This window comes from Aegilops tauschii, chromosome 3, assembly GCF_002575655.3.
Source record: "Aegilops tauschii subsp. strangulata cultivar AL8/78 chromosome 3, Aet v6.0, whole genome shotgun sequence".
Taxonomy (NCBI): Eukaryota; Viridiplantae; Streptophyta; class Magnoliopsida; order Poales; family Poaceae; genus Aegilops; species Aegilops tauschii.
The window spans coordinates 485,749,008-485,771,212 of NC_053037.3; positions in this window are offsets into that span (position 1 = coordinate 485,749,008).

Sequence of the window (22,205 nt, forward strand, 5' to 3'; positions counted from 1 at the left end):
TTTAGAATATTTGTGTTAAGGTTTGTAATTCCCTATGCAAGCACGAAAGTCAATAGTTATGCAATGAAATTACATCCTACTTGTGGTGCATTATTTGGTGTTAATTATGCTCAATGCTCGCTTATGAGATTGTTCGTTTCTTGGTTGGTCGCTTCCCAATCTTTTGCTAGCCTTCATTTTGCACTAAGTACGATCACTACTTGTGCAGTCAAAATCCTTTAAACCAGGTTTGCCACATGAGTCCACTATACCTACCTATATGCTAAGCAGATTTGTATGTGCCATCTCTAATTTTCAAAATAAATTTCTCTTTTGTGTGCTCATACCGCTCGCGAGGCGGTGAGGGGTGGCCAATATTTTCCATGCTAGATGTGTTATTCTCATGATGAGGGTTTATTCACTTATCATTGCACGAGAGTAACGCAAAGGTATTAGGGATGCCCAGTCTCGAAATGAAAAATGAATTTACTTTATGGTGTCAAATAATAAATTCCTTGGAAAGTGTTGGTATGGAGGGCACCCGTGGATACGGTTAGCCATGGAAAGTGAAAGTATGGTGGAAAAAGGAATAAACTTTATTTTCTGTTTGGGAACCGCCAATGATATATCTAGCATGGAAAGTGTTGGGAGCTCTAAGTCGTTTTCATTGGTTGGAAAAGTATGTCTCTCAAAATGTTTTTATCTCTCAATTTTCGCCTTGAGCTCTGGCACCTCTACAAATCCCTACTTCCCTCCGCGAAGGGCCTTTCTTTTACTTTATGCAATTTTTATTTTTAATTTGAGTCTCCATCTTCTCTTATAAAGCACCAACTAGGAGGCACTATGATCGTACTTGATCATTGGGTGTAGCTAATATGCGAGTGTGTTTCATGAATGGATCAATGATTGAGCATGATGGGCTAGGGATGACTTATTTTAGCGTTGATATTTTGAAAGACATGGTTGCTTGTTGATATGCTTGAGTATTTAAGTTATCATGTCAAAACTAGAATATTGCTTTGAACAATATAAAAGTCCAAATGTCCATGCTATAAAGAAAAGAATATGAGATGACATGTTAGGCATCATTCCACATCAAAAATTCTATTTTTATCATTTACCTACTCGAGGAAAAGCAGGAATTAAGCTTGGGGATGCTGATACGTCTCCAACGTATCTATAATTTTTGATTGTTCCATGCAATTATATTATCATTCTTAGATGTTTTATAATCATTTTATAGTCATTTTATATCATTTTTTGGGACTAACCTATTGACATAGTGCCAAGTGCGAATTGCTTTTTTTTTGCATGTTTTTTACATCGCAGGAAATCAATATCAAACGGAGTCCAAACACTGCGAAACTTTTTGGAGATATTTTATGGACCAGAACACCCAAGATGGGCCAGAGCAGCACCTGGGGGTGCCCCGAGGGGGGCACAACCCACCAGGGCGCGCTGGGGGCCCAGGCACGCCCAGGTGGGTTGTGCCCACCTCTGTGGCCTCCCGCACCCCCTCTTTACCCTATAAATTCACAAATATTCCAAAAACCCTCGGGGCTAACCTAGATCAGAAGTTCCGCCGCCGCAGGCCTCTACAGCCACCGAAAACCAATCTAGTCCCTTTCCGGCACCCTCCCGGAGGGGGGAATCATCTCCGATGGCCATCTTCATCATCCCGGCGGCCACCACGATGAGGAGGGAGTAGTCCATCCTCGGGGCTGAGGGTTTGTACCAGTAGCTATGCGTTTAATCTCTCTCTCTCTCTCTCTCTCGTGTTCTTGAGATGTCACGATCTTGATGTATCACGGGCTTTGTTAATATAGTCGGATCATATGGTGTTTTCCCCTCTCTATCTTGTTGTGATGAATTGAGTTTCTCCCTTTGAGAATTCATTGTTATCGGATTGAATACTTTTATGGATTTGAGAACACTTGATACATGTCTTGCAATTGAATACTCGTCATGACAATGGGGTATCGTATTGTAACACTTGATATATGTTTTGGCACTCAACTCGTGGATTCCCGAGGTGACATTGGGGTAATCTATGCATAGGGGTTGATGCACGTTCTTGTCTTTGTTTCTCCGGTAGAAATCTTGGGGCACTCTATGAAGTTCTTTGTGTTGGATTGAGTATTATGAATATGAATTTGCTTTGGTGTTATTTTAGTACGAACTCTAGGATAGATCGAACGTAAAGAATAGCTTTGTGTTATTGTAGTACGAACACTTGAATAGATCGAACGGAAAGAATAGCTTTGAGGTGGTTTTGTACCCTACAAACAATTTATTCTTATGTTCTCCGCTAGATAGGAACTTTGGAGTGATTCTTCATAACACTTTGAGGGGTGGTTATATGATCCAATTATATTAGCATTGTTGAGAGGCTGCACTAGCGAAAGTACGGACCCTAGGCCTCATTTTCAAGCATTGCAATATCGTTTTTTTGCCTGATTACTATTTTTTACGTTGCTGTTTTTATTTATTCAGATTATAAAAATATATTTCTACCATCAATATTACACTTTTATTACCATCTCTTCGCCGAACTAGTGCACCTATACAATTTGCCATTGTATTGGGTGTGTTGGGGACACAAGAGATTTCTTGTATTTGGTTGCAGGGTCGTTTTAGAGTGACCATCTTCATCCTATACCTCCCACGTATTAATAAACCTTAGGTCATCCACTTGAGGGAAAATTGATATTGTCCTACAAAACTCTGCGCTTGGAGGCCCAACACGAGTCTACAAGAATAAAGTTGCGTAGTAGACATCATGGACCCATGTAGTCCTCAAGGTCATCTGCTCAGTTGATGATGGTAATGCAGTTGTCGTGGCTGCCGGCGGCGGGGAAGAAGATCCGAGTCGGCGAAAGACAGTCTGGAGAGTGGATCCCTGCTGTGGTGAACCCTTCCGTCATTGGAGCAGCTGAGCTGGGTGGAACACAGCTCAGCAGGAGCGGGACAAACCACACAAGGTTTTCTTTGGCACATATTTGTAACAGAAGTAATTGTGTAAGGGCTTGTTTGAACTTGAGGACTCTAACAAGGCAGGGATAGGAAATACACAGGAATAGGACAAGAATGCACCTGCAAAACAGAGAATTTAAAAACACAGGATTTCTGCCAATGTGGGTGTTTGGTTCACAAAATTGGAAGATAACAGGATGCAAAGAAGCATGGTGAGATTAAGTCAAAGCACAATAAAATGTACGGTTATAATGTTATTATGCTACTATCTCTTAGTCTTGTGCTTCATGAATAGGAATTTGAAAAGGAGGACAAGTGGATATTAAAATTCCTACGGTTTTTCTTTCAAGGAGACACTAAAGGAACAAATCCTACAGTTTTCCTTTGCTCCATTCCTTTGAACCAAATGCATGAATAGTAATACCATAGGAAACTTTCTAATTCCTATGTTTTTCCTTCACTTTCCTTTCAAGCACTAGTGATTCTAGTAGCCAGGCTTGAGCAAGGAAAAGCCTACACTCAAAAAATGTTTTTGTGCTACTTCTACTACTTTGGACCCAGGCCACTGCCCTACTAGCTCAACTCCGAGGCCCATCGACAAATGCACAGCTCAAACGCGCAGAGATAAATAATGATGGCATTCAAGAGAGTCCATCATGGATAGCGAAGTTGCATGGTACCTCACTGCTTGTCATATAGTAGGATAAAATAATCATATTTCACGTTACTACGTGTGCTCAGTGGACAATATATATAACATGTAGAGTAAAAAAGAGATGCAACAAGTGTACAACCTCTTTGGTGCCATGTCGATCTCAGCGTGATTGGGTTGGTCGGTGAGGATGCTTCGGCTGATTTGGCTGTCGAAGGATGGGAAGAAGATCTTAGGCGTCTGGATATGGAGCCCGGGGTACTGCTCCGCTGTGATGGAGGATTTCGTCGTTGGAGCAGCTCCGGTGAGTTGTACGACGCCGAGGCTGAAGCAGGACAAGACAGACAACGCTAACCTGAGTGGAATTCTAATAGCGTCTCCAATAGATGACGTAAAATACATAACCACAAAGTGCTAGATGTAAAATACATCAGCCGCTCATCTCCGAACTTAACTGTCGAAACTGAATTTAACTGTCGAAACTGAACTTAACTGTCGAAACTGAATTTTATTGTCGAAACTGAACTCACTAGTAGCACAAAAGCAGTAGCAGCAACAGCAGCGCCCGGAGCAGCAGCGCGTGCGAGAGCCGGGGCAGCTGGTCGTGTAGCAGCATCAGGGTGAGGCTACACGCCAGTCGACTGACTTTTTCATCTCTGGTCAATCGATTTTCCAGCCGTTGGATACGAAATCAAGGGCATGCAGTTCATCTTCAACCTCCACCCCCCTGAGCCGCCATCCACCACCGGCCCAACCGCCGCCCCCCGCCACCCGCGGCCGACGGTGCGCCGCCCCGCCCGCTCCAAAACCACTCCCCACCGCCGGTCCACCGCCATCCCAGCCATCCCTCTAGGCCCCCTCGTGCCGAGCTTTTTCCCCGGTGATCCTCACGCCACCGCCCCACCTCCACCGGCGACCACCGCCCCCACCCTGAACCCTAAGATAGATAGTGGGGTACCTCTCCGGTGAGCCCCCCTCCCCACTGCGGCTGGTTCTTCCTTAACTCCGGCGAGCCCCCCACCCCCTGAAAATCGACTGAACCAAAAGTCGATTCAGTCGACCGAAGTGCTATGTCGGAGCAGCATCGCAAGCAAGAGCAAGAGCGAGAGCAGCAACAAGAGCAAGAGCAAGAGCAAACCAGGCAGGGGACCGAGAGCAAGAGCAGAACAGCAGCGTGAGCGAGAACTAAAGCAGCAGCAGCTCCTACTAATGAGGACGTCACCGTCAAGGGAGCGACGTCGTGGAGGAAGTGGGCCGGCGACGCCGCAGTGGATGGAGCCACGCGCGCCATGTCGGCTCGGGACCGAGCGCTGGTAGCACTTTGAGATCGAATCAAGAAGAAAATGTCGCGATTAGTGTACAACCTCTTTGGTGGCGCCGATTAGGCCTCAGCTTTATTAGAGGAAACGATGATGATGATGCTCTTCCGGTGGTGCAGATGAAGACAGCGGTGTGGGAATGGAGGTGGCGTGAAAGACGAGGGGAACATCGGGGCAGCTCCTTGGAGGTGGAGGACGTGGTGGCTGAACCGGCGGGACAACGAGATCGAGGACGGATCCTCATCCGGTATGATGGATGAGGGACGTCGAGGTGTTGCTGTGGACGACGTCGTCGGGGAAGAGGCTCCAGCTGGGTGGCGGACCGAGGAGGGTGTGGGGCTTCGCGGGTTTTCGTGGCCTCGGTGTACGAATGGGTGGGCTGATGGGATGGGACTGGGCAACCATGGCTTAGGGACGCGCTTGTCCTAAATGTGAGGTAAGTTACGAAAGTACCCCCACCGATTTGAGCTAGGCGGTTCTTTCGATTCAGGGGTATCATGGGCATTTCGCGTGTCGGGATTTCGCAGGAGGTGGGAGTTTTCGCGCACGTTGTAATTTTTGGGATAGCAAGGCGCGGGTTGAGATGGAGGGAGTTTTCGGAGCACAACAAGACAAAGATATATGTTAAATATTTCAGGGTAACAAGGCGCGGGTTGAAGCGGCGGGATTTGAGGGAGTCCTGGACTAAGGGGTCCTCGGGCGTCCGGCCTGTTGGACATGGGCCGGACTAATGGGTTGTGAAGATAAGAGACCAAAGACTCTCTCCCGTGTCCGGATAGGACTCTCCTTGGCGTGGAAGGCAAGCTTGGCGACCAAATATGAAGATTCCTTTCTCTGTAACCGACTTTGTACAACCCTAGTCCCCTCCGGTGTCTATATAAACCGGAGGGCTTAGTCCGGAAACGGACACAGTCATACAGGCTAGACTTCTAGGGTTTTAGCCATTACGATCTCGTGGTAGATCAACTCTTGTAATACTCATATTCATCAAGATCAAATCAAGCAGGAAGTAGGGTATTACCTCCATAGAGAGGGCCCGAACCTGGGTAAACATTGTGTCCCTCGTCTCCTGTTACCATCGACCTTAGACGCACAGTTCGGGACCCCCTACCCGAAACCGCCGGTTTTGACACCGACATTGGTGCTTTCATTGAGAGTTCCACTATGTCGTCCCCAAAAGGTTTGATGGCTCCTTCAATCGTCAACAACGATGTTGTCCAAGGGTAAACCTTCCTCCCCGGACAGATCTTCGTGTTCGGCGGCTTCGCACCGCGGGCCAACTCGCTTGGCCATCTGGAGCAGATCGACAGCTACGCCCCTGGCCATCAGGTCAGATTTGGGAGCCTGAACTATGTCGCGGACATCCGCGGAGACTTGATCTTCGACGGATTCGAGACCACGGCAGCCGCTCCCTAGCCCTACGATAAACATGACTTAAATATGTCATCAGACCATACTCAGGAAATTGCACGTGTAACCGCTCCGGCCTTAGATCCAGAGCAGATCACGCCATCCAAGGACGGGAAGCTCAAGCCCGCCACGGAAGCCGCAGACTCCGCGGTGTTGGAGCCACACGCAGACCTAACCTCGGGTGATATCTGCGTCTCCGGAACCTCGGACTCATTTCTGGTAATGAGTTCCGAACCATGTGCGTCCGCTTATGTCGAGCCAGATCAGTCATCGGTCACCGAATTCAGCGCCGCGGACATCTTCCGGCACTCGCCTTTAGGCGATGTGCTGAGCTCATTAAAAAATCTGTCCTTAGTGGGGCACTCACAGCCGAACTATGTCCGGTTCGAACTGGAGGCTCATGACGGGGAATTTCGCTTCCCACCCGCCACCCACTACATAGCCACTGTCGAGGACTTAACCGACATGCTCGATTACGGCTCCGAAGACATCGACGGTATGGACGACGATGCAGAGGAGGAGCATGGCCAAAACCGCCGTTTCCCGGACGCTGGACGGCCACTTCTTCGTACGACGTATACATGGTGGATACACCCAAAGAGAATAACGGCGAGGACAAGGAAAATCCAGTTGAGGATGAGCCTCCTAAGACACAACCAAAGCGTCGGCGTTAGTGGCGCCGCTCTAAATCCCGCCGCAGCAAGGACAACAACACCGGCACAGGAGACGATCACACTCCGGACGGTGCCGAAGACAGAGAAGATCCCGACGAACAAACGGCCGAACAGGACGACCGGGAAGATTGGCCAGTTAGCCCTGACGAACAGGCCATAGACGACGACTCGGAGGGCAACACTTATCTTCCACCCTCCGAGGATGACGTGAGCCTTGGCAACGAGGATTTTATCGTGCCTGAGGAACCTCTCAAGCAAGAACGCTTTAAGCGCCAGCTAATAGCCACTGCAAGGAGCCTGAAAAAGAAGCAGCAACAGCTTCAAGCTGACCAAGATCTGCTCAATGATAGGTGGACTGATGTCCTAGCAGCCGAAGAATACGACCTTAAACGCCCAGCCAAAAGTTACCCGAAGCGCAAATTGCTACCTCAGTTCGATGACGAGGCGCTGGAGCCCGTACCATCATTGCGCAATGCGGCTGACCGACCACCACATGGTCGGGATAAAGTGGCAACTCAAGCCGAACACCAGACCGCCCCACCTCGCCGTAAAGGCAGGGATAAAACAGCTCGGGGTTACACATATGACCTTCGGCAGGACCTGGATAGTAGAGCAGGACATACAAGATCGATCTATGGATCGCGAGGACGTGCCTGGACACGCGACGACGGCTACCTATTCGGACGTGACAAACCTAGTCATGCCCGGGCCGAAAACCGCAGACGGACTCCATCGGAGCTACGTCGCGATGCGGCCCGATATAGAGGCGCCACACACCCTCTTTGCTTCACCGACGAAGTAATGGATCATGAATTTCTAGAAGGGTTTAAACCCGTAAATATCGAATCATACGATGGAACAACTGATCCTGCGGTATGGATCGAGGATTTTATTCTCCACATCCATATGGCCCGCGGAGATGATCTTCACGCCATCAAATACCTCCCACTAAAACTCAAAGGGCCAGCTCGGCACTGGTTAAACAGTCTGCCTGAAAATTCTATTGGCAGCTAGGAGGACTTGGAAGAAGCCTTCCTTGACAACTTCTAAGGTACATATGTCCGGCCACCAGATGCCGATGACTTAAGTCACATAGTTCAACAGCCTGGAGAGTCAGCCAGGAAATTCTGGACTAGGTTCCTAACTAAAAAGAACCAGATCATCGACTGTCCGGATGCCGAAGCCCTAGCGGCCTTTAAACATAGCATCCGTCACGAATGGCTCGCTCGCCACCTCGGCTAGGAAAAGCCGAAGTCCATGGCAGCCCTCACATCACTCATGACCAGCTTTTGTGCGGGTGAGGATAGTTGGCTGGCCCGTAGCAAAAACACAGCAAGTGAAATGGGCACCTCCGAGGTAAAAAATAGCAACGGCAAGCTCCGACGCAACAGACACAAATGCCGAAGCAATGGTGACAACACCGATGACACGACAGTCAACGCCGGATTCAGTGGCTCCAAGTACGGTCAGCAGAAGAAGCCATATAAAAGAAACAATCAGGGACCATCCAGCCTGGACCGCATACTCGATCGTCTGTGCCAGATACATGGCACCCCAGACAAACCAGCCAATCATACCAACAGAGATTGTTGGGTTTTAAAATAGGTCGGCAAGTTAAATGCCGAGAACAAGGAAAAGGGATCGCAAAGCGAGGACGATGACGAGGAGCCCCGGCAACCGAACACAGGGGGACAAAAGAAGTTTCCCCCTCAGGTTAAAACGGTGAACATGATATATGCCACACACATCCCTAAGATGGAGCGCAAGCGCGCGCTCAGGGACGTCTATGCGATAGAGACAGTCGCCCCAAAATTGAACCCATGGTCGTCATGTCCGATCACCTTTGATCGCCAGGATCACCCGACCAGTATCCGTCATGGCGGTTCAGCCACACTGGTCCTCGACCCAATCATTGATGGATTCCACCAAACGCGAGTCCTCATGGACGGTGGCAGAAGCCTCAATCTGCTCTATCAGGATACAATGCGCAAAATGGGCATTAACCCATCACGGATCAAGCCCACAAAGACTACCTTTAAAGGAGTCATACCAGGTCTAGAGGCCCGCTGTACGGGCTCAATTATGCTAGAGGTTGTCTTCGGATCTCCGTACAACTTCCGAAGCGAGGAGTTAATCTTCGATATCGTCCCTTTTCGCAGTGGCTATCACGCACTGCTCGGATGAACCGAATTCGCTCGATTCAATGCGGTGCCTCATTATGCTTACCTCAAGCTCAAGATGCCCGGACCACGCGGCGTCATAACAGTTAATGGAAACACAAAATGCTCCCTCCGTACCGAGGAGCACACCGCTGCCTTAGCAGCACAAGTACAGAATGGCCTTTTCAAGCAGAACCTTAATTCGGCGGATGATCCCCCGGACACTATCAAGAGGGTCCGGACTATTCTACAGCAGGACAGCTCGGCTCGTCAAGAGCTCGACTAGCAATTTGGCCTCCGTCCCAATCCCGATGAAGTGGCGGCATTCGCACCGCGAGTACATAACTACGCACTCAAAATGCCATGGGCACAGACGGAGGCATAACTAGCTGGTGATCCACAGTATGGCTTGACAGCTCCCGGACACATATACTTTCACTGTTCCTTTTCTAATTTTTAGGTTTCTTTTCCAGAGGCCTTCCCTGATGGCTTGGTCGTAGGTCCTTTCAAAGGACAAATACACCAAGCCGGCAGTCAACTTGGACGTAGAGGGGAATTTCTAGGTGGTTTCTTTAATGACCACTCTACCTATTTCCAGGGCCCACACGCAGCTCTCCCTTGGTCATGGCATGTTAAATAGCATGTTGCTTATCGCACTATTTGTATCAATGTGCTTTGACGTATTAATCAAATTATAATGGAAATAGTTTGCAGCCTAAATTTTAGGGCCCCTGCTTATTGCCTTTGCTCCTTTTCTGTTTTCCTTTTTATTATTAATAAGCTTATCAGATAGCACCCGTACACTGTGGTACGTTTCAATTTGCCAGGGGCTTCATAGCGCCCCACACTATGGCAACAAAGTACGAACACTTTTTACAGTATAGTTTGGCACCCCGCATTTAGCACTATATGCATTGGCTCCGAATCATGTCTTTGGTCAATAGTTGGGTTGCCTGGCTCCTGTGCTTGCTACCTTACGTTCCGCTATATTGGCTAAGGTAGTAAAGGGAGCACTACTGCGATTGTGCCCTGGTTTACCTGAAGGAGCACCTCAGTAGAGAAAGCCGAAAACTGACTGTCATGATGCGGCGAGAGCCGGTCAGCTCTTCAGAGGTTTCAAATCGTTAGAGATTTTTCCGCATTACGTGAAGGATCGGTACTTACCCGATCAGGTGCTTATAGCATTCTAGTTCGGATACTAGGGGTTGCGCTCACATTTTTATTGTCAAACTCCTATGGCTAAGTGAGAGTGCTAAAGCCGCATAGTCTGATTGTCTGGTTCGTTGCGCTAAACACCTCCTTCAAGGACCAAACAATTGGATCAAGAGTGTTTAGATTCCATCCCGAACACCCCCGTACTACCTACGTGGGGGCAGAAGCCGACGACTGGCCAACTCTCAGATTTCATACAACACGGCCGTACAGGAGGTAATTTTTTTAAACATAACAAAAATTATATTACATAACAACTTTGTTTCATCATACAAGGCAGAGACAACATGAATGTATTCATTCAAAGATAATGTCTTTCGCACATTGCGTCGCCACAATGCGAGACCCCTCCAGGACATCTTCAAAATATCGCTCGGGCGTGCGGTGCTCCTTGCCCTCAGGTGGCCCTTCGGTCAAAAGCTTGACGGCGTCCATCTTCGCCCACCAGACCTTCACGCGGGCGAAGGCCATGCACGCGCCCTCGATGCAGACCGACCGCTTGATGACGTCCAGCCGAGGACAGGCGTTTACCAGCTGCTTCACGAGGCCGAAGTAGCTGCTGGGTATAGCTTCGGTGGGCCACAGCCGGATTATTAAATCCTTCATGGCCAGTTCGGCCACCCTATGCAGCTCGACCAGCTGTTTTAGCTGATCGGTGAAGGGCATTGGATGTTCTGGCGCAAGGTATTGCGACCAGAACAGCTTCTCCGTTGAGCTCCCTTCTTCGGCTCAGAAGAACTCCGTGGCGTCTGACACACTGCGCGGCAGATCCGCAAACGCCCGTGGAGAACTCCGAATCCGGGTTAGTAAGACATACTTCTTCTTCACATACTTGCTTTGCATACTAAATGCCTTACCCGCCGCGAACTTCTTGGCCTCCTGGATCTCCTGGAGGGCGCCCTGGGCCTCAACCTAGGCTTCTTCCGCGCTTTGGCGAGCCTTGGCGAGTTCGGCCTCTCGAGCCGAAAAATCGCACTCCAAGGCCTCGCATTTCTTCACAGCGTCTTGGAGCTCTTGTTGGACCTCGTTGACCCCGGCCTTGAGCTTCTTATGGGCGGCTTGCTCCTTGGTAGCTTTCTCCTCGGCTTCGGCCAGGGCCTTTTTAAGGGCCTCGACCTCGGTCGTCGCTCCTACACATATCATAACACTATGGTCAATACACATCATTTATTCTTTCCGAGTACATAGCGAGTCATTACATACCTTGCTGGTCTTCCAGCTGCTTCCTCGCTTAGCCGAGCTCCTCCTCGGCCCGCTCCAGTCTCTGCTTTAGTACGGAGACTTCGGCAGTGTGTGAGGTCGCGGCCAGTAACGACGCCTGCTCATTCATACAAGACACATTTAGTTAGTTTCCTGCAAAAATGAATGGATCCTCTGTCCGGCCTTGCTTTCCGAACACCGGACAGTGTCTCAGGGGCTATTGTCTATATTGGGATTTTCTCTTTTGCGTCGCTCACCTCAAAACCTGCCAGCAGGCCGCTGCAGGCTTCGGTCATTCCTCTCTTGACAGAGTGAACCTTCCCAATCACCGTACCCATAAGGATACGGTGTTCCTCCACAATGGAAGCGCCTCGTAGCACTTCCAGAAGATTGTCCGGTGCCCCTGGTTGGACAGAGGTCACCGGTGGAATAGGCACACCCCCTTCTTTCGAAGGAGGTTGCTGGCCGAACTCCGGATCCGTATAGGTCTCCGGCAATGTATTCGACTGGGGGTCGAACTGAGCATGGCCCCCATCGCCAGTCTCCATGGGGGACTGCTCCCCCATGTGCACGGCGGCCGAGGTTTCGCCCTCTGGCACCACCCTGACAGCCTCCTGAGACTCTCCCTGGCCTGGGAAAGTCCTTCGCGACAGCACCTCAGCGTCGCCCTTAGCCGTGGGAGAGTAGGCGGCCGGCGGTGACCCACTGGCCATCGCCTTTGAATCCAACGAACCCCTTGATGAGGATCGCTGGGAGCTGTCATGGGCCGGACTGCAGTAGCACAATTAACCGTGTTAATACATTAAAGAGGAGAGGACGGATACACAGACGAATACGAGTTTGTCAGTACTTACGATGCGGCCAGGGGCTTGCTCCGGGGGCGTCGCTCCGGACTGCTGTCGACGTCCCATGCGGTGTTATCCGTAAGGGAGCCTTTCCCCTTCTTGGGCGCCTCCGCCTCCAGATTTGTGGAGGCCGCCCTCTTCTTCCTCCCCCCATCATGGGGAGGGTTGCTTTCCTCATCCTCCTCGTCGTCATCTTCGGCGGCAGAGGAGTGAGTCTTGTCTTTGGACATCGCATCCGAAGCGCCCTTATGGCGGGGGCCACCCCGGCCCCCCTTGGCCTTCTTCTTGGCCTTCTTCTCCGGCGGCTGATAGGGCGCTGGGACTAGCATTTTCGCTAGGAGCGGGATGACTGGCTCTTCGGGCAGCGGAGCCGAACATTGAATCCGCTCCGCTTTCTCCGACCATACCTGAAAGGATAAATCAGCAAAGTTTAGTTACCCTCCTTGGACAAGCAAGTAGAGGATACGCCTTGAGATGTGCAGGACTTACCTCATTGGCGGGGTGGGCAAGATCGTGCCCATGGTCCGAGTCTATGGCCGGTGGCTTCTCGTCGCCCTTGAAGAGCAGCTTCCAGGAATCTTCGTGAGTGGTTCCGAAGAGCCTCACCAAGGTCTGGTGCTTCTCCGGATCGAATTCCCATAGAGGGGAGGTTCGTCTTTGGCAGGGGAGTATCTGGCGAACTAGCATAACCTGGATCACGTCGACAAGCTTGATGTTTCTGTCCACCATGCTTTGGATGCGCGTTTGCAGCGCCATCAGCTCATCCAACGAAGACCAATTTGGGCCCTTCTCCATCCAGGAGGTCAGCCGCATTGGAGCTCCGGACTTGAAATCGGAGGCCGCGGCCCAGGTGCCTCGCGGGGCTCTGTGATATAGTACCACAGCTTCTGCCACTCCTTGAAAGTCTCCACAAACGTGCCTTTGGGCCATGTGACGTTGGGCATCTTGCTCATCATGGCTCCTCCGCACTCCGCGTGTTGGCTGTCCACCACCTTTGGCTTCACGTTGAAGATCTTGAGCCACAGTCCGAAGTGGGGCTGGATGCGGAGGAAAGCCTCACACACGACAATGAATGCCGAGATGTTGAGGAAAGAGTTAGGGGCTAGATCATGGAAATCTAGCCCATAATAGAACATAAGTCCGCGGACGAAAGGGTGGAGCGGAAACCCTAGCCCGCGGACGAAATGAGGGAGGAATACCACCCTCTCGTTGGGTTTTGGTGTGGGGACGACTTGTCCCTTGGCCGGAAGCTGGTGGGCGATCTCCTTCGCCAGATACCCGGCCTCCCGAAGCTCGGCGATGTCCTTCTCCTTGACGGAGGAGGCCATCCACTTGCCTTGCCCTCCAGAGTCGGACATGGTTGAGAGCTTGCTCGGGGTGGATGAAACGAGAACTTGGGCGCTGGAGCTCGAGAATGGAAGGGCAGAGGAAGAAAGAAGGCATGGGTGAAGAAGGAGAATCCTTATCCCCTTATAACGGCAGTGAATATCGAACGCCTCCCCACTCGCCTTAAAACTCACCTATTCCCAGGAGCTGTGCAAACGGCACGGTTGGATTACCCATGCCCGTATTGATGAGAATCCCGCGATAAGGGGACATGATCTCTGCTTTGACAAGACGTGCCAATGGAAACCGCATCTCGAAACGCGGAACGGTACATGAAAACGGTTCGAAATAATGAGTGGGCAGACGTGATGTCATCTTGCAAAAAGTTGTCAGTGGATGGGACTCGTGAAATATTATACTCTCTACGGCTGTGTGTGTGGTACTTGTGTTGAAGATCTGGACATGTTCGTTGCGTCCGAAGACTATCTTGGAGTATTCGGGAAGGGGAACCCGCCTTGCAATGCCGAAGACAATCTGCACACCGGACACCTCGTCATTGAAGCCTGGTTTAGGGGCTACCGAGGGAGTCCTGGACTAAGGGGTCCTCGGGCGTCCGGCTTGTTGGACATGGGCCGGACTAATGGGCTGTGAAGATACAAGACCGAAGACTCTTCCCCGTGTCCGGATAGGACTCTCCTTGGCGTGGAAGGCAAGCTTGGCGACCAAATATGAAGATTCCTTTCTCTGTAACCGACTTTGTACAACCCTAGTCCCCTCCGGTGTCTATATAAACCGGAGGGCTTAGTCCGGAAACGGACACAGTCATACAGGCTAGACTTCTAGGGTTTTAGCCATTACGATCTCGTGGTAGATCAACTCTTGTAATACTCATATTCACCAAGATCAATCAAGCAGGAAGTAGGGTATTACCTCCATAGAGAGGGCCCGAACCTGGGTAAACATTGTGTCCCCCGTCTCCTGTTACCATCGACCTTAGACGCACAGTTCGGGACCCCCTACCCAGGATCCGCCGGTTTTGACACCGACAGGAGTTTCGCAGCACGATAGACAGAGATGATGCTAGCTTGAAATTTCGGCATAACAAGGCGCGGCTTGAAATTTCGGGAGAACAAGCTTAACGTGTACCAAAAAAAGACAATTCGCACCTCATCACTAGAGAGAGCCATGTCCCGTTTTACTATATTACTAGAAATGCATTCAAATACAACAACAACAAAACTTAAAAAATGGGGACAACAAACATAACGTGTACAGTAACAAAACAATTTGCACTTCCCTCAACAATAGAAAAACAATGTGTATTGTCTAGCATATGGACCAAATTTGAGTACATTTTTCTTGTTTGAATGGGATTGTACTCGAGTTAGTTATACAACAATCTAAATATTATCTTCACAACACATGACATGAATATAGGAGAAGTAAATTCCTATATAAATACGAACTACATGTACATGCGATCTCAAATTCAAATATATGTATCCATTTTATGTTGAATTCAAATCGTAGTACATGTATGCTCTAGCTAGATGTTTAGAATCTAAACCATGTATGATACTACGTACAATGTGTTTAACACGCACAACACACACACAAACACCATTTAGACTAGTAAGGTACACGTGCATTGCACGCATGAGATTTGGGAACCAAATTATGAATAAATACCACATTATAGCATGTAAGCTTTGAGTCATATATGCATGATGTAGATGTTCGTTTAATTCTTATAGTTCATTTCATTCAAAATCATCTAGTTTTTATAAGAAAGCTAATCTATTTTAAGATTCATGGAATTGTGCGTTGTAAAGCATAATGTAAAAACAAATAATGGCAAATCATGTAGAAAAACATTTGGGCAATTCTGATACGGAAGATTCTAGAACAAAGAAGTAGTGCTTGTGTTTTGAGGTTTATGCATTATGCTTAGGTTCAACCATGGAGTCTTCTAGATTGTACATGTGGCAAAATCTGGTGGAATCTAGATGATATCCAATGGCCAGTAGTGCTCGAATTTGCCATGTCTGCACCATCGGATTGGCTTCATCCAACGACCATCTTTCAAAGTTAAAGTTATCCACATTATATAAAAAAATATAAAATATAATATATAGGGGTATAGATATAGATATGTGATACGAAAGCCACCCATCATCTCCAATTAGAATAGTGTGTCCATGCACGGATGCAATGTGGCCAAACAATGTATGCCGTCGGTATCTCAAATTCAAATCAGTCTGACCAATTGCTCAATGTGTATACAGTACAACATGATCGTTTCCAAACCAGACCACGCATATCCCAGTTATATTCATGCATGCGTGGGTTTCAAACATCATGATCTCTTATTCAAATATTGGAATTCAACTTTACATTGATTATGACTTCACCTAGTCTTTTACACCCACACTGTCGTCTTGTCTTTATAATTGTACCACTAACTTTCTCTCGTGCATGCATGCACACACACTACCACTCGGCATTATCCATCGCACACATGCAATCTTTTTCTTCAGGTCGGTCTCCCATGCATGCGCACACACACACCTCCCCCTCTTCATCATATCGGGCATTCTTTATCTCTCACGTGCATGCGCAACGGTCAATGTTCCTCTATGTGTGTGTATATATAGCTAGGTCTTTCCCAGTTTTCCACAGAAACCGATCAATCTATATATCTAGTGAGGTCTAACCCTCTTTCCCATGTACACATTGATCAATCTGTACCTCTCTATATAGGATTACATAGCTAATACACCCATATTAATTATATATCCAACGTCCCCCTGTCATCATCCATGCCTTTCGCTTCATCTCTCAGACGCGCGCACAGTGGCGAAGACAGGGGCAGCAAGGACCCTCCCCCCCCCCCCCAACATCACTATATATTGAGGCTAATATGAATGTGATCATTAGACTATTGCTGGGTAGCACGATCTTTTCTGAAGACCGTGTTTTTACTCCCACAGATACTGCCATCACCCCCTCCAATTGAAATGGCTGATAAACAAGAAAACTAATTGAATGTATAGACATTGTAAGATAGACAAGTGCAATGGATAGTAGGGAAGAAAACAGGGCATGAAATAATTCACATTTATGTTGTCTAACCAAACAGAATAGCTGGACATAATTTCACATATATGATGGCTAATTAAACAGGATAGCATGACACAATTTCACATGTATGATGGCTAACTAAACAGGATAGAATGACATACTTCAAAATATGATGGCTATGTAAATAGGATGACATGATATAACTATACGATGTGTCTATTAAAGTGGTTGACATGCCATAAATCACAAACATGCTGTCGATGGAAACATGATGGCATGATATAATTCACGGATAGAATGACATAATTCAAAATATGATGACTATGTGAACAGGATGAGATGATATAACTATATTATGTCTTTAGAAAATGGGTTGGCATGCCATAATTCAGATACATGTTGTCTATGTAAACATCATGGCATGATATAATTCAAATATATGATTTATATACTAAGGAAGTGAGCAGAGGGCAATCACATATATGATGTGTCAACTAAGGAGATGGCATTCAATATCGTGTATATGATGTAAAAACTAAGCATTGCAATACAACATATGCATGATATGAGTAATATAACCCTGCCAAGTTTGAGCATACACCTCAGGGGGATAATAGGACTGGTCATCTGCCTCTGAATCCTCCTCTGAAGAGCTATCTGTAACCAGCAAGATATCTGCTTCACCAGGTAGCATTGTGTGCTCTGAAGACCTTGTTTTCACTCCAGATTTCTCCATCACCAATTCAAATGGCTGATGCACAGGAAGAGCAGTTGAATATACAAACATTGTCGACAAAAGCAGTGAGAAATACAAAAAAAGGACGACATGATATAATTCACATATATGACGCTTGGCTAAACAGCATGGCATTGCATAATTCAAATATATAATGCCTTGCAACAAGATATCATTGCATAATTCACATATATAATGTCTTGCAACAAGATGGCATTGCATAATTCACATATATGGTAATTAGACACTAAACAGGTGGCATTCACACAAAGCATGTCTAAACTAAGCAAATGACATAGCAATGCAAGATACCATACGCACGATATGAGCAACATAACCCTGCCATGTTAGAGCATGCACCTCGGGGGGGGGGGGATAGGACTGGTCATCTGTCTCTGAATCCTCCTCTGAGGAGCTATCTGTAACCAGCAAGACATGCGCTTCGTGAGATAGCATTGTCTGCTCTGAAGACCTTGTTTCCACTCCAGATTTTTCGAGGACCGTGCCGAATGGCTGATGCACAGGAAGAGTAATTGAATGTACTAAAATTGTTGACAAATTTAACACGTAATAAAAAATGATGTCATGATATAATTCACATATAACATGATTGGCTAACCAGGGTGGCATTGCAAAATTCACATATATGATGCCTGGCTAAACAAGATGGCATTGCATGATTCACATATACGATAAAGAAACTAAACAGATGGCATTGACACAAAGCATGTCTAAACTAAGTAGATGACATCCTTGATGTATACAGTAAGCAATGCAAGGCACCATATGCATGATATTACCAACATCAGCATGCCAAGTTAGAGCGAAGACCTCATGGGGTAAATAGGAGTGGTCTTCTGCTTCTGAATCCCCCTCAGAACAGTTATCTTCCTCTTGATTACGATCTGAAATGGGTGGAGGGGGCTGCCTTTGCGCCCACCATGGAGCAACGTCTGCATGAAATTTTATTGCCACGCAAGGCTCGTCTCTGTTGCTCTACATGTTCAGTTCCATTGTGTACAATAACTGACATGCATAGGAATAAAACATAGTGAGATTATGTAAGGAGTGCATGCACAAATCTAGAGTGATGGTAGCAAACTGTGGATAGAACCAAAACAAATGATAGCAGGCAGATAATAGCTTTAGTTAAAAATTACAGATAATGGCTCCTTTAATGTTTGTTTGCACCCAACATGAAACTCATAGTAGACACCCGAGATTAACCAGATAGTAGACATATAGTACTGATTGCTGCCCCAATATGTACCCCACAACCATTTAAAAACTCAAGTTTCAACATAAGTTTGGACCTGAGTCGGAGTCTAATAGGTGAACACGACCATAAAGTAGCATGTCATAAAATTAAGAGATGCATAACGTGAGCAGACACGGAAGAGTGCGACCTCTCTTGCGGACCCGTGTAGTCCTCAAGGTCATCTGCTCAGTTGATGATGGTAATGCAGTTTTCGTGGCTGCCGGCGGCGGGGAAGAAGATCTGAGGCGGCGAAAGACAGTCTGGAGAGCGGATGCCTGCTGTGGTGAACCCTTCCGTCGTTGGAGCAGCTAAGCTGGGGTGGAACACAGCACCGCAGGAGCAGGACAAACCACACTAGGTTTTCTTTGACACATATCTGTAACAGAAGTAATTGTGTAAGGGCTTGTTTGAATTTGAGGATTCTAACAACGTAGGGATAGGAAATAGACAGGAATAGGATAGGAATGCACGTGCAAAACAGAGAATTTAAAAACACAGGGTTTCTGCCAATCTGGGTGTTTGGTTCACAAGAATTGGAAGATCACAGGATGCAAAGAAGCATGGTGAGATTAAGTCAAACCAGAAGAAGTGTACAACCTCTTTGGCGAAGCCATGTCGATCTTAGTGTGATTGGATTGGCCGGTGAGGATGCTCCGGCTGACTTGGCTGTCGGAGGAGGGGAAGAAGATCTTAGGCGTCTGGAGATGGAGCCCGAGGTACTGCTCCGCTGTGATGGAGGGTTTCGTCGTTGGAGCAGCTCCGGTGAGTTGTACGACGCCGAGGCTGAAGCAGGACAAGAGAGACAACGTTAACCTGAGTGTAATTCTAATAGCATCTCCAATAGATGACGTAAAATACATAACCACAAAGTGATAGATGTATACATCAGCCACTCATCTATGAACTTAACTGTCGAAACTGAATTTAACTGTCGAAACTGAACTTAATTGTCGAAACTGAATTTTGCTGTCGAAACTGAATTTTACTGTCGAAACTGAATGCACTAGAGGTGAGGCTACACGTGAGTCGACTGACTTTTTCATCTCTGGTCAGTCGATTTTGCAGCCGTTGGATACGAAATCAAGGGCGTGCAGTTCATCTTCAACCTCCACCCCCCCCTGAGCCGCCAGCCACCACCGGCCAAACAGCCGCCCGCCTCGAAAACACTCCCCACCGCCGGTCCGCTGCCGCCTCGGCCATCCCTCTAGGCCACCCCATGCCGAGCTTTTTCTCCAGCGATCCCCACGCCACCGCCCCACCACCGCCGGCGACCACCGCCCCCACCCTGAACCCTAAGATAGATAGTGGGGTACCTCTCCAGCGAGCCCCCCTCCCCGCTGCGGCTGGTTCTTCCTTAACTCCGGCGAGCCCCCCCCCCCACCCCCTGAAAATCAACTAGCCCAAAAGTCGATTCAGTCGACTGAAGTGTAGCTAAATCGGAGCAGCATCGCAAGCAAGAGCAAGAGCGAGAGCAGCAGTGCGAGCAAGAGCAGACCAGGCAGGGGACCGAGAGCAAGAGCAGAGCAGCAGCATGAGTGAGAGCTAAAGCAGCAGCAGCTCCTACTGATGTGGACGTCGCCGCCGAGGGAGCGACGCCGTGGAGGAAGTGGCCGGCAACGCCGCCGTGGATGGAGTGGCGCCGTGTCGGCTCAGGACCGAGCGCCGGCAGCACCGTGAGATCGAATCAAGAAGAAAATGCGGCGATTAGTGTACAACCTCTTTGGTGGCGCCGATTAGGCCGCAGCTTCATCCGAGGAAACGGTGATGATGATGCTCTTTCGGTGGTGCAGGTGAAGACGGCGGTGTGGGAATGGAGGTGGCGCGAAAGACGAGGGGAACGTCGGGGCAGCTCCTTGGAGGTGGAGAACGGGGTGGCTGAACCGGCGGGACGACCAGATCGACGACGGATCCTCATCCGGTAGGGTGGATGAGGGACGTCGAGGTGTTGCTGTGGACAACGTCGTCGGGGAAGAGGCTCCGGCTGGGTGGCGGACGGAGGAGGGTGTGGGGCTTCGCGGGTTTTCCCGGCCTCGGTGTACGAATGGGTGGGCGGATGGGATGGGAGTGGGGAACCATGGTTTAGGGACGCGCTTGTCTGAAATGTGGGGTAAGTTACGAAAGTACCCCCACCGATTTGAGGCGGTTCTTTCGGTTCAGGGGTATCATGGGCATTTTCACGTGTCGGGATTTCACAGGAGGTGGGAGTTTTCGCGCGCGTTGTAATTTTGGAATAGCAAGGCGCGGGTTGAGATGGAGGGATTTGTCGGAGCACAATGAGACAAAGATTTATCTTAAATATTTCGGGGTAACAAGGCACCGGTTGAAGAGGCGGGACTTTCACAGCACGATAGACAGAGACGCTAGCTTGAAATTTCGGCATAACAAGGCGCGGCTTGAAATTTGGGGAGAACAAGCTTAACGTGTACCAAAAAAAAGACAATTTAGACTAGTATGATATACTACGTACAATGTGTTTAACACACACAACACACACACAGACACCATTTAGACTAGCAAGGTACACGTGCATTGCACGCATGAGATTTGGCAACCAAATTATGAATAAATACCACATTATAGCATGTAAGCTTTAAGTCATATATGCATGATGTAGATGTTCGTTTAATTCTTATAGTTCATTTCATTCAAAATCATCTAGTTTTTATAAGAAAGCTAATCTATTTTAAGATTCATGGAATTGTGCGTTGTAAGGCATAAAGTAAAAACAAATCATGTAGAAAAACATTTGGGCAATTCTGATACGGAAGATTCTAGAACAAAGAAGAAGTGCTTGTGTTTTGAGGTTTGTGCATTATGCTTAAGTTCAACCGTGGAGTCTTCTAGATTGTACATGTGGCAAAATCTGGTCGAATCTAGATGATATCCAACGGCCAGTAGTGCTCAAATTTGTCAACTCTGCACCATCGGATTGGCCTCATCCAACGACCATCTTTCAAAGTTAAAGTTATCCGCACACTATATAAAAAATATAAAATATTATATATATATATATAGGGGTATAGATATAGATATGTGATGCGAAAGCCACCCATCATCTCCAATTAGAATAGTGTGTCCATGCACGGATGCAATGTGGCCAAACGATGTCTGCCATCGGTTTCTCAAATTCAAACAAGTCTGACCTTGTTCAATGTGTATACATTACAACATGCTCGTTTCCAAACCACACCGCGCAGATCTCCGTTATATTCATGCATGCATGGGTTTCAAACATCATGATCTCTTATTCAAATATTTGAATTCAACTTTACATTGATTATGACCTCACCTAGTCTTTTACACCCACACATTGGTCTTCTCTTTATAATTGTACCACTAACTTTCTCTCGTGCATGCATGCACACACACTACCAGCCGGCA